The sequence below is a fragment of the Lutra lutra genome, chromosome 12 (genome assembly GCF_902655055.1).
Source record: "Lutra lutra chromosome 12, mLutLut1.2, whole genome shotgun sequence".
In the NCBI taxonomy this organism is placed as follows: domain Eukaryota; kingdom Metazoa; phylum Chordata; class Mammalia; order Carnivora; family Mustelidae; genus Lutra; species Lutra lutra.
Genome location: NC_062289.1, coordinates 35,873,932 through 35,888,666, shown reverse-complemented (window position 1 = coordinate 35,888,666; position 14,735 = coordinate 35,873,932). Strand labels below are relative to the sequence as shown.

At 55.2% G+C, this 14,735-nt stretch overlaps 1 protein-coding gene across 49 annotated transcripts in view; it reads right to left on the bottom strand.

The window, feature by feature from the left end:
• CELF4 (CUGBP Elav-like family member 4) overlaps nt 1-14,735 on the bottom strand; it is a 291,184-nt gene that overhangs the window by 215,043 nt on the left and 61,406 nt on the right. The window lies entirely within an intron of this gene.

Genomic DNA, 14,735 nt, shown 5'->3' with positions numbered 1-14,735 from the left:
TCGGCCTCTCCCTCCCTCCTTCCCTCCCTTCCTCACCCCCCACCCCCGCCGTTTTGTCTTAGCTTCACACCCAGTACCTCCTGGAAGGGACAGCTCCCAGCCCCCCACACCCCCACCCCCACCTCTAGTCACATTGCGCCATGAACTTGTTCTGGCCCCTTCCGGAGTGCTGCCGGCTGCTCCATCAGGGATGATGGAAGGACCCTCGAGACCTGCCCCTGCCAAATAAAGTCTCCATCTGTAGGGAGGACCCTAGGCCTGTCTGTACTAATAAAGTGAGTGGGGCTGTCCATGTGTCCCCTGTCACCCCATGTGCAGTGACATCTCCACACCCCTCCAGTTAGAGGGCTTCTTGGGCATATCCAGCCCACCAAAGCTCAATAGGAGCTGAGGCCCACTCTTGCTCTGCCTCTAATTCCCTGGGCGACCCTGGCAAATTCTGTCTCCTGTGCGGCCTCAGTCTCCTCATGTGTGCATTGAAAGGGCTGACCCAGTGGACTCCGCGGTCAGTCCAGTATAGTTTTCCCCTTAAGTGACTGACCGTGCCTCACCAGGGAATCTGTATTTTACAGAACAATGTACCTAACTCACGGGGTGACTCTTTCTGCTAGCCCTTCAGGCATGGTGACCAAGCAAAGAGCATGCTTGCTAGTAGGAGAGTCTTTCTGGCAGTTCCCGCAAACTGCCGGGTGTCAGGGGCCTCTTCCTCTGCCTGTAAACAAGGCCGAGTGAGGCCTGTAAGACCTAGGCCGTAGGGGAAGTAAAAAAGCCACCCTTGGCCAACAGAAGGTTTTAGTCTCCTGGGGATCGTCACCTCAAGCTTTCCGAAGGCACCCTGCAGCCTGGCCACCTTCCTTGTTTCCTAGGCTTCTTCCCGGCCACTGCCCCTCTTCCTTTGTTCTCAGGATCTTCTCACCTGGTATGCCTTCTTGGCTCATGCTCCCATCTTCCAATCCCACCCTTCTTTCAAGAATCCGATCAAGTTCCCCTGATTCTGAGCAGCCCTTCTTGACTACTCTGGTCCATCCCATGCCAACCTCATGTCCATCCCAAGCCACCCATTCTCTGGCCATTTGTTAACTACTTCCCAGATGCCCACTGTGTGCCAGGCTCTGTGGCCTAGGCCCTCTTTCAGTGAGGTCTGCAGGCTGGTGGAGCCTACACCAACCCTTGTTACCAGGCTTTCTCTGGATTCTTGCTCCCCGGGGAACAGAGTGCTCCCAGCATCCTCCGCAGTTCTTTTCTCCTCCACCACTTACTGCTGGGGGTGGGGGGGGACACAACCCTTCCTTCTCTTCCAGTATAGAAATTGGTCCTGGGGTGCCTGGGTGGCTCAGTCCTTAAGCATCTGCCTTCAGCTCAGGTCATGATCCTAGGGTCTTGGGATCGAACCCCACATTGAGCTCCCTACTCGGCGGCGGGAAGCCTGCTTCTCCCTCTCCCACTCACCCTGCTTGTGTTCCCTCTCTTTCTGTGTCTCTGTCAAATAAATAAATAAAATCTTAAAAAAAAAAAAAGAAAGAAAGAAATTGGTCTGCCTCCCTTCCCCTTAGGAGAGGAGATGGAAGGGAATGTATGATAGAAGGACAGAAAGGAGGAAGGAAGCAGGGAGAGATATCGGGGAGGCAGAAACTCTCAGCAACCTGTGGGCTCTGCGCCTTCCCCACCTCCAACTCTTGCCCCAGGCTGGGAGGACCCGTGAGTGCCAGGAAGTCTCTCCTCCACTCCATCCCATCCCTCCCCATCCAGACCCCAGATCACACCGCCTTCTCCCCGCTCTTCACTCCTCCCTCCTGGTCCTGGCAGAGGGTTATTGATGGAGACACCAGGGGACTGAAATGAATAGCGGTCAGAGGCCCCCATGACGTCCTCCCTCGTGCTGCTGCCTGCCTCTCTGGGGGCCTCTTTCCTCCCGTCCCTTTCCTGGCCTTGTCCTCTGTCTGTGCCTGCCTGCAACTGGGAGGCAGCCACTGTCTTGCTGCAGGCAGGCAAGCCAGTTAGGGACAAGGTCAGGGGCAGGTGTGGAGAGGGAGGAGAAGGAGGAATGGGAAGAAGAAGAAGGTGGCAGGAGGAGGAAGGAACAGGGAGAAGAAAGGAGAAGTAGGAGGAGGTTAGAGGAAGGCCAGGAAGGGGGAGTAGGAGGAAGAAGGGGAGAAAATGGCCACACTGTTGTGGCCCCAGATGACGGATAACGATCCTAGGAAAGAGAAAGAATCTGTTGCTTTTTTCCAGCTTCCAGGAATTTCTGCCAGTGTTTCTGAGACCTCACAGCTGCTGTGAACCAGAATCTTTGAGGGAACCCCCAGGCCCCATGTGACGGTCCCTGACATCTCCTCCCCTTGACCTCACCTCCTTCAGTTCTTCATCTTGCCAACCCCGTTGCCTCCTTCCTATTTCTCAGCTCCGCTAGACACACTCTGCCTTAGGACTTCTGCACTGATTCACCCCGCTCTCTGCGGGCTTCTCCTTCACTCCCCCCAGGTTTCTGCTTAAATGTGACCTAGTGATGCCCTTTCTGATCTCCTTTCACACAGCACCCCTCTCCCAACACACACTTCCTCTCAGACCTAATGTCCTGTTTTCTCTTCAATTTGGCACCCCACTGAGCTATTAACCTTCTTTGATTGGCAGTTGCCCCGTCCTCCCAAGGAGGTCAGGGACTTGCTTCTGTCCCTTTCCAGCTTCGTTCTCCATGTCCCCAACAGGGGCGCGAGGCAGGATCTCAATACATATTTGTCAAGAGCCCAGAATCCTGCCCGGCAACTTGTGCAGGGCCAATGGGGGGGGGGGGTGCCCTCATCTATAAAAGGGGAGAGCCATCCCCCTCAGAGGTTGGTGGGAGACCTACTAGTCAGCGGGTACCAACAACCTCTGCAGAGCATGGCCTAAACAGAAACCTGCTCTCGTGGGCTTGAGATCAGCAGGAGGATTCCCTCCTTCAGTCCCTCTGCACGTCTGCCAAGCGGACCAGCCTTACAGAGGCTCCGGCTGGGGGAGAAGCCAGGCCCTGCTCAAGTGTGCTCTTCAGCCAGTCCGGTGCCATGGTTCAGCCCAATACGTCTCACTAGGGTTCTTAAAAAAAAAAAAAAAAAAAAAAAAAAAAAAAATATATATATATATATATATATATATATATATATATATATAGCTAAGCAGCTATTAACTCCTGACCTCATCGTGTGCAAAGGGACTGTATTTGCTCCCTTGTGGTGGGTAGAGCCCTGGGGGACCAGGAGCCTGGCTGGGAGGCAGTGGCTTCAGAAGGGGAGTTTGCTATCACAGGGTCTTGCCCAGCAGGGAGGGCCTGAGGTAGAGGCTCAGGTGGGACTCAGGGTGGCCAGGCCTCACTTGCTGGCACTCGCTGGCCTCTCACATGTAGGGCAGGGGCTTGGGACACACAGAAGCCCACTGGAAAATGCTAGTCTTGACTTCCTGGTGTTCACTTCCACTCCTCATGGGAGTTGTGGAGTTGGGGAGGGGGCTTCCAGCTGCAAGGGTGTGGAAGGGACCCTCAGCTCAGGGCTCACCAAAGCTGCTTGCCCTGCTTGCCCTCTGGGACGTGCTGAGCTGACCTGTCCCCAGACCAGAGATGCAGCTGTGAGGCCTCTTAGGAATTCACAGTCTATTCAGGAAATGGGATTGTCCCCGGGAGCAGCTGCTACTGAGCCAGCAGGGCCTGGGAGAGGAGGCTAGGCCAGGCTCTGCACCTTGGGAAGGTCTGAGAAGGGAGCCCCTCTCCCTGGGGACGGGGCTGGTGGCCCAGGATACCCTTCCCGGCCTGGGCCTACAAGTGGACTCTTCCCCTGTGCTCACAGAAAGAAGAGGAGTCCACTGTGGCCTTTTGGAAAAGCAGAACAATTGAAAGGCACCGAGAGGTCTCTCAGAGCAGAGACGGTTTTATGTTTCAACCGTGGAATACTCTATAGCAGTTAAAATGCTGAAATGGTCCTCGATGTACCAGCGTGGGAAGCCACAGAGGTGAAAAGCAGAGTCATGAAACAGCATACACTGCGTACATGCAGTGACGACACAGTCCATTAGTTCCATGTGCGCCTGAATCTGTATTTACACCATGGCACAAAGTCTAGAAGATATCACACCAAGCTGGAAACAGGGAGTCTGTGGGAAGGTGGGGCGTATCACCCATAACATTAACTTTTTTCGGTTTGATCGACGCAGTTAGACACCATGTATCACAGTTAGACTCATGTATCACTTGCACAATTAATTTTAAAGAAAAAAAAAAGCTATGCCAAAGAAGATAGGATGACAGGGGAGGTGGTGCGAGTGGGTGAGCCAGACTCATAGTCCCTTTTGAGGGGAGTCAAAGATCACTGGACATCAAGCTTCCTGGCAAATTCTTCGTGAGGGAAATTATCACGTGAGGGTCCGCCTGTCCTGGTCTCAAAGCTTCCAGGAACTGAGGTAGATTCCCTCCACCCAGCAAGTGATGCTGAGGCGGGATCTGAGGTGGGGAGTGTGGAAATGACTCTCATGGGGCTGGGATCTCACAGCTCAGCTCCCATTTTTCCTGTCCCACCATCTTGGAGGGAGGGTCCCCCAGCACCAGCCCCTCCCACAAGTCTCCCATCCCTCTGGAATCACGGACCTGAGCAGAACAGAACTGCAGCCCAGCAGAGCAGGGATGGACTTTGGAAATCATGGGGGAGTGGGAATGGGTGCCAAGAGATGTCACACGTTGAGACAAGTGCGGTGACAGTGCTACTGGCAGCAGCTGCAGCCCGGGGTTCCCTACACGAGGCAGCCCCCACCCTCCTGCCTCTCTTCTGAGGCTCTCACTTCTACCATGTGCCCTGAACACTGGCTTAGACCTGCGCTCACTGGTCCTCATGCTGACGGTTAACCTCTTCCCACTCATCCTTCGTATTTACTTGTCCTTCCCATCTGTTCCTTGGCTTGTGGCTCTGAAGAGACTGTCCACTGTGTGAAGGCTAAGGGCGTCGAAATGGAGGACTGAGCTTCTAGCTCAGGCACCTGAGGGCTGGGAGACCTAGAGAGCCATGGGGGTGGGAGAAGGGGAGGCACCTGGCCTGCAGAGAGACTGGGAAGGCCTCTGGCAAGGAAGGAGGCGGAGGGGGTAGAAAGGTGTGGCCAGGAGTGGTTGAGCAGGAACCCAGGAGCCTTGGGGAGGCAGGCGGAGCTGAGGGCGGTGCTGTGCTGAGGTGCAGGGGGACAACGGCAGACACCCCCCTCCAGCTGGGCGAGGGGGCACCACTGGTTCCCGAGAAGGTGGGTGGGTGCCCTCTCCCATGTGGGGGTAAAACACAGCCCGGCAGAATTAATTGCGAGAGATGGCAGTCATTTACAAAGCCCCCGTGTGCAGGGATAAAAGGCCCTTGTCATTGTGAAGTGAAGGAAGTACAATTTCCTGCCCAACTCCAAGCAGGGCCTAAGCCTGGGGTGTAATCATCATCACGGAAGGGAAGGCTCCCGATGTCCTCCCCCCTCCCACCCAGCCAGGCCTTGGCTTCCCACTAATTGAATTACCGAATTAGCCGGAGGAAGGTGGCCCTAGGATAGGAAGATCTGGACTTTAATAAAACATCAGATCCTTCGAGGCCTGCACTTGGCTGGCCTGGAGGAAGTGAGAGGAAGCCAGGGCCTGGGAACAGGGTGGGAAGGTAAGCAAGCAGGAAATGCACCAACCAGCCAGACCAATGGGTCAAGCGGGGGGCTCCCTGTTCAGTGCAGTACTCTTAGGCTGTCCAGGAAGACCCCCGTCCCACCCCAAATCTCCACCCGTAGACCTGCCTAGTTCCTGAAATCCCATCCTCAGAGCACCACCCCTCAGTGGTTCTCACTGAGTCTGCACCTGAAAATCACCTGGAGAATCTTCAAAAACAGACACAGGCCCTGCCGCAGAGAAATTAAGGCAGAATCTCTGGGGGCGGATGGAGAGAGGGAAGGAGAGAGGGAACATCCGCCAGCCTCCCAGAAAAGAGGGTCACGGGTGTTCTGAGGCCAAATCCGCCCCCTTCTCCCTGCCCCAATCCAGTTCCCATCCCCCATGGTCTGGGTGGGCAAGGGTTACCTCTCTGGTGCTTTCTGGAGCAAAACGCCCCTTCCTCCCTTCTTATGCACGTGGGAGACAGAGCTGCAGAGCTGTTCCTCACCTACACATTCTCCCTCTGGGAATATCTTCCCACCTGGGTGCTCGTCCCGGGTCTGTACCTTCTTTAAGACCCACCGTTTGGGTCTCTGTGTCTGTGAAGCCAAGGACCCACACAGTCTCACCTCACCTTCCTCTGGTTCCTGCCCCAAGAGTGAGCCTTGTGTGCTCACTTGAGAATGGGCCCTTGGGGCTCAGCAGAGCCTGGTGACTGGCAGGAGAAAGAAACCAGGAGATTGTGAACTGTCTCTGCCTCTCTTTCCCAGCCCAGCCCCCAGCTGATCCTCCTGCCATCTTCCCAGGACCTGTCTTGGCTGTTCTGGTGCCCCCGGTACTTTCTACCTGGATCTTCCTCCTTTCTCCCACTTCCCCAGGGGACTCCTCTGTGCTGGTCTTGCAACGGCTCCTGTAGCTCTCCTCTCTCCACAGCAGAGGGACAGTGAACCCACCCATGGACATGACTCTGACTTCCTCTTGCATCTCCATCTCTGTGGGGTAAAGCCAAGCCTGAGCATCCTTTCCCCTTCAGCCTCTGCCTTGCCTCTCTCCTCTGGAGTCCACATGTCCTTCTAGGAGTGATGGAGCTTCCCCTTTCCCACCAAGATTTCCCCGACTGCACCAACCCCAGCATCTCTTCAGGCCCTTATGGATGGCCCCTCTCAGTTGGCAGTTAGGACACACATATTCATCTACCTTGCATTTATGTGTGTTTTGCCCACATTGAAATCTGCTACTGTAGGAACTGTCAACTCCAGGGTCCTCTCCTCTTCCCAGTGACAGACATCATTGAATGCAGTGGTAGTTAAACTCCGCTCTGCCACTGCCTGGGTAGAGGCGATCTGAAACGCTGGGGAGACATGGTTGGCTGCAGGGAGAACAGGGTGTGTGGAGAGGGTCTGGGATGGCTGCCTTTCGGCTCAGGCCCCTGATGGCGGCAGGAGCCATCCGTCTTCCTGGGAGGAGGCCTGGCAGGTGGGGTGACAGGGCCGCCAGCAGGCGGGGGAGATGGATGGTGCCCTCAGCCAGTGCATTAGGGCTGCGGGCCTTCCCCCTGTTCAGGGCCCTCCAGGGTTGAAGCTCTACCCTTGGTCCTCATCCTGCTCTGGGGCTCAGCACTGTCTTCCTGCTCCCACTGTCCTTAAACAGCAAATTCCAGAGGAGAGCACGGCGGCCTGTTCAAGCGCTTCTCAGAGATAGTGGTTGCACGACGTGGGAAAGTTGATTTGGCTCACTGTGACCCTAAGTGTGTCTCCTACTTCTTCCAGGTCTCCTATCCTTTGTGGCCACAAGACAGAGATGGACACAGAGCTGGGAGATAGGGATGTCCCCAGACTTACACTAGGAGCCCCCAGGGAATGGGACCAGCCTTCTCTTTCTCTGCCTGCGGGACACAGGGCAGGGTCCGGGAAGCTCAGACCTGGCTCTGGACCTCAGGGGAGGAAAGGAGTGGTGAGCAGGCCTTTGCCAGGCATCTCTCCTGCCAGTTGCCCTTGTTTACACCCTCAGCACTGGAGAATGACATGTCTGGTGTCAGCTGCAACATCTTTATGGCACTGTGAAAAGGGACAAAAACTGGGCATGACATATTGATGGCCTCTCTCTCTCTCAGCAAAGAGCTCTTGGTGGTGGGGCCTGGCTCAGGGAAGGTGTCAGCCTTTCTGAGGCTCAGCTCAGGGACGAAGGGCCCCCCTTGCTCCGCTGACGCGTGTGCTGACTTTGTTCCCATGGCCAAAGTGTTGCCTGTACCCCGTCTCTAGGCCAAAATTTCCTACCCGTCCCCATGAAAGCACTCAGTGCTCCCTTTCATTCCCGTCTTTACGGGGGGACTTCACTGGACACGGTGCTGTTGCTCCCATGGGCTCAGCCTTCTTGTACCTCGGAGCAGGCCACAGCATGTTATCATGGCTTGCAGAGACCTGAGGCTCCCAAACAGATGGTTGTTTGGGGCTCAGTTCCTGTTGTCCCCTCCAGTAGCCCTGGGCAGTATCTGGGCCCTGGGGGGCCTCATGGGAGATGTCTTCCCTCCACACCCCCACCCCATGGCTTGCACTTGGAATGAAAGGCTCCGGGGTGACCTTATTCTCTTCCTGCAAGGACCAAAGTGGAGTGAGCTGGGCTCTCAGGGGCTTCCCTGGGCCACAACTACCTGAGCTCCCTCTATCCCTAGAACCTCCTCCAATGTCAAAGTCAGGTCATGGGCTCCTCCACAGAGGGCTCTATTTGAGCGTCCAGGTTGGATCTGAAATGCACGTGGGGCACTTGTTACTCACACGGATGCCAGGATAAGCGCTAAGGCACAGACACTGAACTGTGTTCCCTTCTAATTAACCTGGTTGGGGAGTTTAGATCTTCCTGTTTTGAATTTTCTCAGAACAGGGAGCACCTGCCGAGAAGCTGGGTGTGACTCAGTGGGAAGGGACTGTGAGCTTTCTGAGTGCCACAGTGGAAGGGGCTCTCAGGGGCCCACTTGGCCTGACCCAGCCCCTCACTGAACTGTGGGAGCTGGGCCACAGGCAGGGCTTCTAAGAAAGCGGAGCCATCTCAACTGCTCTGGGAGGGAAACCATATTCCTGTCTCAGAGCACTTCTGCCCTCTGTGTTCCCATCTCCACTGCCGGCCTGCAGCTGCCTCTGCCTCTTCTCCTGTCTTGCTGCAACTGCAGCACTGGACTGGCTGACCTCAGCCATGCTGCTGCCCCATGCCCTGGTGCGCTGAACCCTCAGTGTGTGGGAAGGCCATGGTGCAGGACCCGAGCCCCTCGGTGGCCCCCAGTCCTTGCCAGATCGTGTGTCTCAGGCCTGCAGAGGAGGCTCAGCCATGCTTGTAGACTTGCACTGAATTCCCTTTGTTGGAGCATCACGTGGTGGTTGGACCAGCTAAACTAAGGTGGGCGTCATTTCCCCAATAGAATCCCCTTCCCCATGTATGTGGAAATGTTGGGGAATCCCTCCTTGGTATGCTCCCGAAGCCCCAAGCCACCTCCTTTAAATTGTCCCCGGCATATCCACAGACACAGCTCTACCCCATGATGTCCTTGTACTGTGGGGGACTGGCCTCTCTTGACTCCTTTCTCCGGTGAAAGGAGAGATCACACCCTCAAGGCAGGGGACTGTGGAGTCCCTCTGTCCCTCTTCTCAGTCACACTGAACCACACTTCTCCCCAACACATAGCCAGTCATGTTTGGGCCTTTGCTTTGGCTCCTCTCCCACCTGAGCTGCCCTCCCGGCTTGCAGGGGTGGGGTGTGGGGGTCCTCTACCGGCTCCTACCACCTCTGCAGCCCTCCCCAGCTTCCCAGCACTCCCTGATTCTCCTTCCAATGAGTTCTTCTACCCCCAAGTGTCTAAAACATAACCATGAGGGTTTGGCTGAACAGAGTTTTCTACTGTTCTCATCTGTGGAAACTGTATCTCCCTGCTAGACTGCAGCTCACAGGGCTAGGTCTGTCCTGTCCATCCTCGAACCAGCCCCGGAATGGGAGCTTCACAGAGCGACTGAGCTGCAGAGAATCAGAAGGGAGGGCACGCCAGCTCCACTTTGATTGTGCTCGGGCACGCAGGACCTGCCAGGTGAGGTGAATTAATCTCGCCTCCCTCTCCTGGCTCCTTCCTAACAGCCCCTAATTCACTTAAAGGACAAAAAAAAAAAAAAAAAAAAAAAGGAGAAGAGGAGGAAGAAGAAGCAGCACACCAACCAAGAAATTCCAACCTCAGCATCCAAGACAGGCTATTTTGAAAAGACCAATAGTCAGGAGTCCCATATTACAGGATCAATGTTTGGAAAATGTGATTTTCTTTTTAAAAGCAGAAAAACAATCTCACACAATCCTGGCAGGCCATGGTCCAGCTCTCGGCAGAGGGTGTCTTTCTCTCATGATCTCAGCCACTTAAGCCACTCTTCTGGCTGGGCATTGGGCTTCACCCAACATCAATAAGATAAGTTCAATCGCAGGCAGTTAGCAACATTTAACCTGAGGGCTGCGGCAAAGGAGTAGTTAGCAAATGTGGCGGGGATGCTGGCCTCCGTGAGTTAATCCCTCAAGCTCCCTGAGCCCTGGCAGACGTAGCCATCACACTGTAGGAGGGACAGAGGCTTGAGCCAGTCCACTGGCCTGAGTCCTGGGAAGGGATGGAGCCACTCACCCTTCATTCATCAATGACCTTGGGAGTGCCCAAGCTGGGTGAGAGGCAATTGGCAAATGGGGAGGGTGACCTCTGAGAGGGAAGGACAGAGCATAGCATTCTGCTTGATTTCCTCTGTTTCTAGAGACTTACCCACATCCCAAAGAGCCACCAAGAAAGAGGACCGAGCTATGTAATGTGTTGACTGGTACATCAGACTCAAACCATGTGACTGGGATGGGTGGTACTATCATCTGCAGTGAGAGGGAAAGATGACTCATTCATTCACCGGTTCCACAACTATTTATTGAGGGCCCACCATTTGCTAGATGGTAAAAGACATAAAGGAGGCCCTAGGTGAAAAACTTGCAAAAACTTGAAAAACAAGCCAAGGTTTGTGCGGGGCTCATGCTGACAGCAAACACTGATGATTGGTTATCTGCCGGGCGTGGGTCTAAGTTCTTAACATGTATCAAATCGTTTAATACAATAACTCTATGCAATAGTACAATATAATCATCCCCATTTTACAGGTAAGGAAACAGAGACTCTCGAAAACAAAAGACCTGCCCGGGGCCTTTGGCCAAGTTCCTGGTAGAACTGGACTGCCAGATGCAACAGGCCACCTGCAGAGTCTGTGACCTTAACCCTGGGTTCTGCCACTTCCTGGAGGAGGATGCTGGGCTCTGCTCAGGGCAGGGACAAATCAGGGCAGGGACTCTCTCCCCCCTCCCCGCCCTCACCCCCCCTCCTTCCTTAGTTTCTTCTTCTGTCTCGTGGCTGGAATCCCATATTCTCTCTTGTCCTATTTCATTCCCATTCTTGACTACTCCAGGATACGCCATTTTTTTCCACCCCTAAACAAAGTAACACCAGACCCGGTGGTTTCTGTCACCTGCCAGCCGCCACCCCTAGGAAATCCATTTAACCCTCACGACCTGGTCGTTTCCATCAGCAGGACCCCTGGGAAAGGGCTCCAGTCTCCGAGGGAGGTGGGCCTGGCTTCAACGGCGGTCTCTGCCTTGTTCTGGAAGCCCCGGGTAGTTTGGGTAGTTCACGTCATCCCACTGCAACCCCTGGGCCTCGGGTTCCTTAGCCAGTGAGCTGCCAGGGTCACGGGCATCCAGCCGTGTGCCTGGCAGATCACTAGCAGGGGAGGGATTACTCCAGCCGCCCTCACCAGGAGCAGCAGCGGTGACACGGCACTAAAGACGCTGCTTGGCATCTACACCGGTTTGTCTGGCGCTGTCTGCTTCCCTTGTGGGGACCTGCACGCTCCATCGTAACCTCCCCACCCCAGTGCGTACTCCCAGGACAGGGAGCTCCTCTGGGTTTCCTGCTCCCGAGCTGGCCAGACCCTGAGGTCTCGCAGCGCCTGAAGGTGTGCACAGCTAGTCTAGGATGTGAGTGTGTTTTGTTTACCTCCTGTATCTAATATGCTAATGACAGGAGGCAGTAATGAGCTGGTAGGGACCTGAGTGACAAAGAGCTGGCTTCCTGCTTCCCTAAAGATGCACCTTAGTGTCAATTGTTTCTTTTGTGAGAAGAATTGTTAAGGCCTGGAAATGTGGGCTGCAGAGGAGGGCTGGGAAGAGGAAAGTGGGGGGGGGGGGTGGTCTCAGGAAAGAGCAATGCAGGTCTGTGGGAGCGCCCTGGGATGGGTAGCCCGGGAAGGGTGGATGTGGAATCCTATGCCCCCCTGGGGAGGCAAAGGATGTGAATCAAACAGGTCTGTGTGAGTCACTTACTAACTCTGGAGAGGCCCCGTAAGCGCCCAGGTGGCAGCGCCGGCCCCATCTGCTCTGTGTCCTTGTGGCCCTGCTCCTGGTCCAGGGCCCGGCATGGTCACAGGAAGCACAGGGTGAGGGATGGACACTGGTCTGGAGTGAGAAGGCCTACTGAAGGCAATTTCTCGATGGGTAAAACAGCCTCCAGCCAGTCACCAGATCTCTCTGGACTTTAGTTTCCTCTTTTTGTGAAATGGGTTCAATACCCCTGCCCATGAGTCTGGGTCCCCCACACCCAGTGGAGTCCTGGCACAAAGTGGGTCCTGGCATACGTTCATCAGTGAATGGGAGAGTGGAACAGGAGGGAGGGAAGAAGTGTTCTCTGCTCTTTAACAGAGAAGGAAATAGATGTGTCTGTAGATGGAGGTGAAGCCATCATCCTCAGAGCACACAGTTGGTCAGTGGAGGAACTAGATCCCCCATTCCTGCCCAGCCTCCTGGGTTGAGGAAGAGAACAAGTGTCTGAGAGGTCTGGAGGGCCCAAGGCAGCCCTGAGGAGGAGGAGAACAAGCAGATGCTGGGTGGTCAGCATAGAAAGCCCTAGATGAAATGTGTAGGAAGCAGAGTAAATTAGCAGATGGAGGTGCATGTCTAAGGCTTTGCACCAAATGGAGGGAACTGGAACAGATTAGTGTGAGCACGTGGGGCTCAGTCCATCCGGGATCCCCGCCCCTGCCTGGAAGGATGGTGAGCAGTGACCAAGGCTAAGGGGAGGGAGGCAGAGGTTGAAGAGCTCATGTGTCCTAGATGTGTGTGTGTGTTTCTAATCCCTGTTCTCACTGCTTTCAAGGGTCTGAGGGTGGAAAGGAGTGGGAGATCCAGGGGACTTGGTGAGCTGTGCCAGGGAGAGCCAACCTGAGGCCTGACGTTACCACTTCCATGATGGGTCTGACTCCCACAGCTGGTCAAGGCTCAGTCTTAAAGAGTTTTTTTTTTTTTTTTTTTTAAGATTTTATTTATTTATTTATTTGACAGACAGAGATCACAAGCAGGCAGAGAGGCAGGCAGAGAGAGAGGAGGAAGCAGGCTCCCCGCCGAGCAGAGAGCCCGATGCGGGGCTCGATCCCAGGACCCTGAGATCATGACCCGAGCCGAAGGCAGCGGCCTAACCCACTGAGCCACCCAGGCGCCCCAAGGCTCAGTCTTTGCAGGCCCAGGTTTTATCCTTTCTCTCAGCTTCCTAGAAATTTATATTAGACCTCTGCTTTGTCTTGGCTGTACAGACTGTACCCCATGGCCAAGAAGGCCAGCTGGGGGAGCTGAGGCCTAGAAGGGGAGAGCCCGGGCAATGGGGGTAATAAAAGAGGTGGCTACTGGCCCTCCTCCCTGGCATTTCTACTCCCAGGCAGTGGTGGCCCTCATCTGTGTCTTGAGTACAGAGGCTTGACACACTCTGTGAATTGGGGGGAACCAGCAATGTGGGTTGCAGCCGAGAGGCTGGGCTAGTTGAGACCAGAGGTTCTGGGACTGGACTGAGGATGGTAGGAGTGGCAGCAACGTAGATGGTAAGAGACCCTGGGTGCAAAGGCCCCCACAATACAGAAGTGGGAAAAGACACTGGGCCGGATTGCTGTTTGGATCAGAGGCCAGGACAGTATGCTTCTGGCAAGCCCCTGGCCTTCTGGGGCCCTTCTTGGCTTCCTTGTCTGCAGAATCCTGACCTGAGCAAAAGTTTGGCTCTGGCAAAATTCTGGGACATGAAAGTGGGAAGGAAGATTCAGAGTTCTGGATTTTAATCCTGATTCTACTTGTTTTTGAAGGTCTAGGTGGGACAAGGTGGGACAATCCCCCCACCTGCCTCACCCCTGCCACCATCGCCCATGGCAGACCTCTGAGGCCTCCTGCTCTCAGTTCTCTCACTACATGTCCATGGGCGCCTGCTCCTTCCCAGTTCTGCCTGAGGAGGGAGGGAAGGATAGGAAAGGGAGATGGGCAGCCAGACCCCAGTGGTACCCAGCCTGGGGAAGGACTAGGGATGGAGGGACATGGAGGAGGCCTCACCAAGTGATTTGTGCCCCGGAGACCACGCTCCTGACTATGGAGGCCTGGGGAAGCCTGGGACAGAATGAGTGATGAGGGGACCCCTTATGGAGGCGGGGAGTGCTCCTAGGAGCCTTGACAGAGGTAGAGAGGAAGAAGCGGGGGCTTATTCCCAGAGGTCGGAGGGAGCTGGCTACATGTGGGGAACCAGGCAGGGCAGCAGACATTCACAATCAGATGGTGTGCTCCTTAGAAATGCACCCCAGTGTCACCCAGCAAGGGGCTAGCCCACCCTCCCCCTCTCCCTCCCCCCTTCCCCCTTCCCCATCTCCTGCAGAGCATGGGTTCCAGGCAGGCAGGTTTGGAAGGGGAGGTGCGGGTCTCAGTGGGCAGCAGCATCCCTCAGTGAGGGCTCCCACCCTGGTTTCAGAGTGGCCCAGGCTGCCTCTGCCTCCCATGACGGGTCCCTCTGTGAACCCCGTGCCACCTCACTGCCTGCTTTCGTCTGCGTGTCTATATATAGTGATCTCGAGGCACACTCTGGAATTGGATTTGATGTAGCCCTCTGGACTCGAGCTAACTTTTGGGGAGTAGTTTTCTTGGGAGCCTGCCAGTCCAATTCCTCCCCCATGAACACTAATTACTGCACAGACCTTCTCCATGAAATCAGCGCTGAAGCCATTCCCATCCAGGCGGCTCTCCAAGACGAAATTTTTCT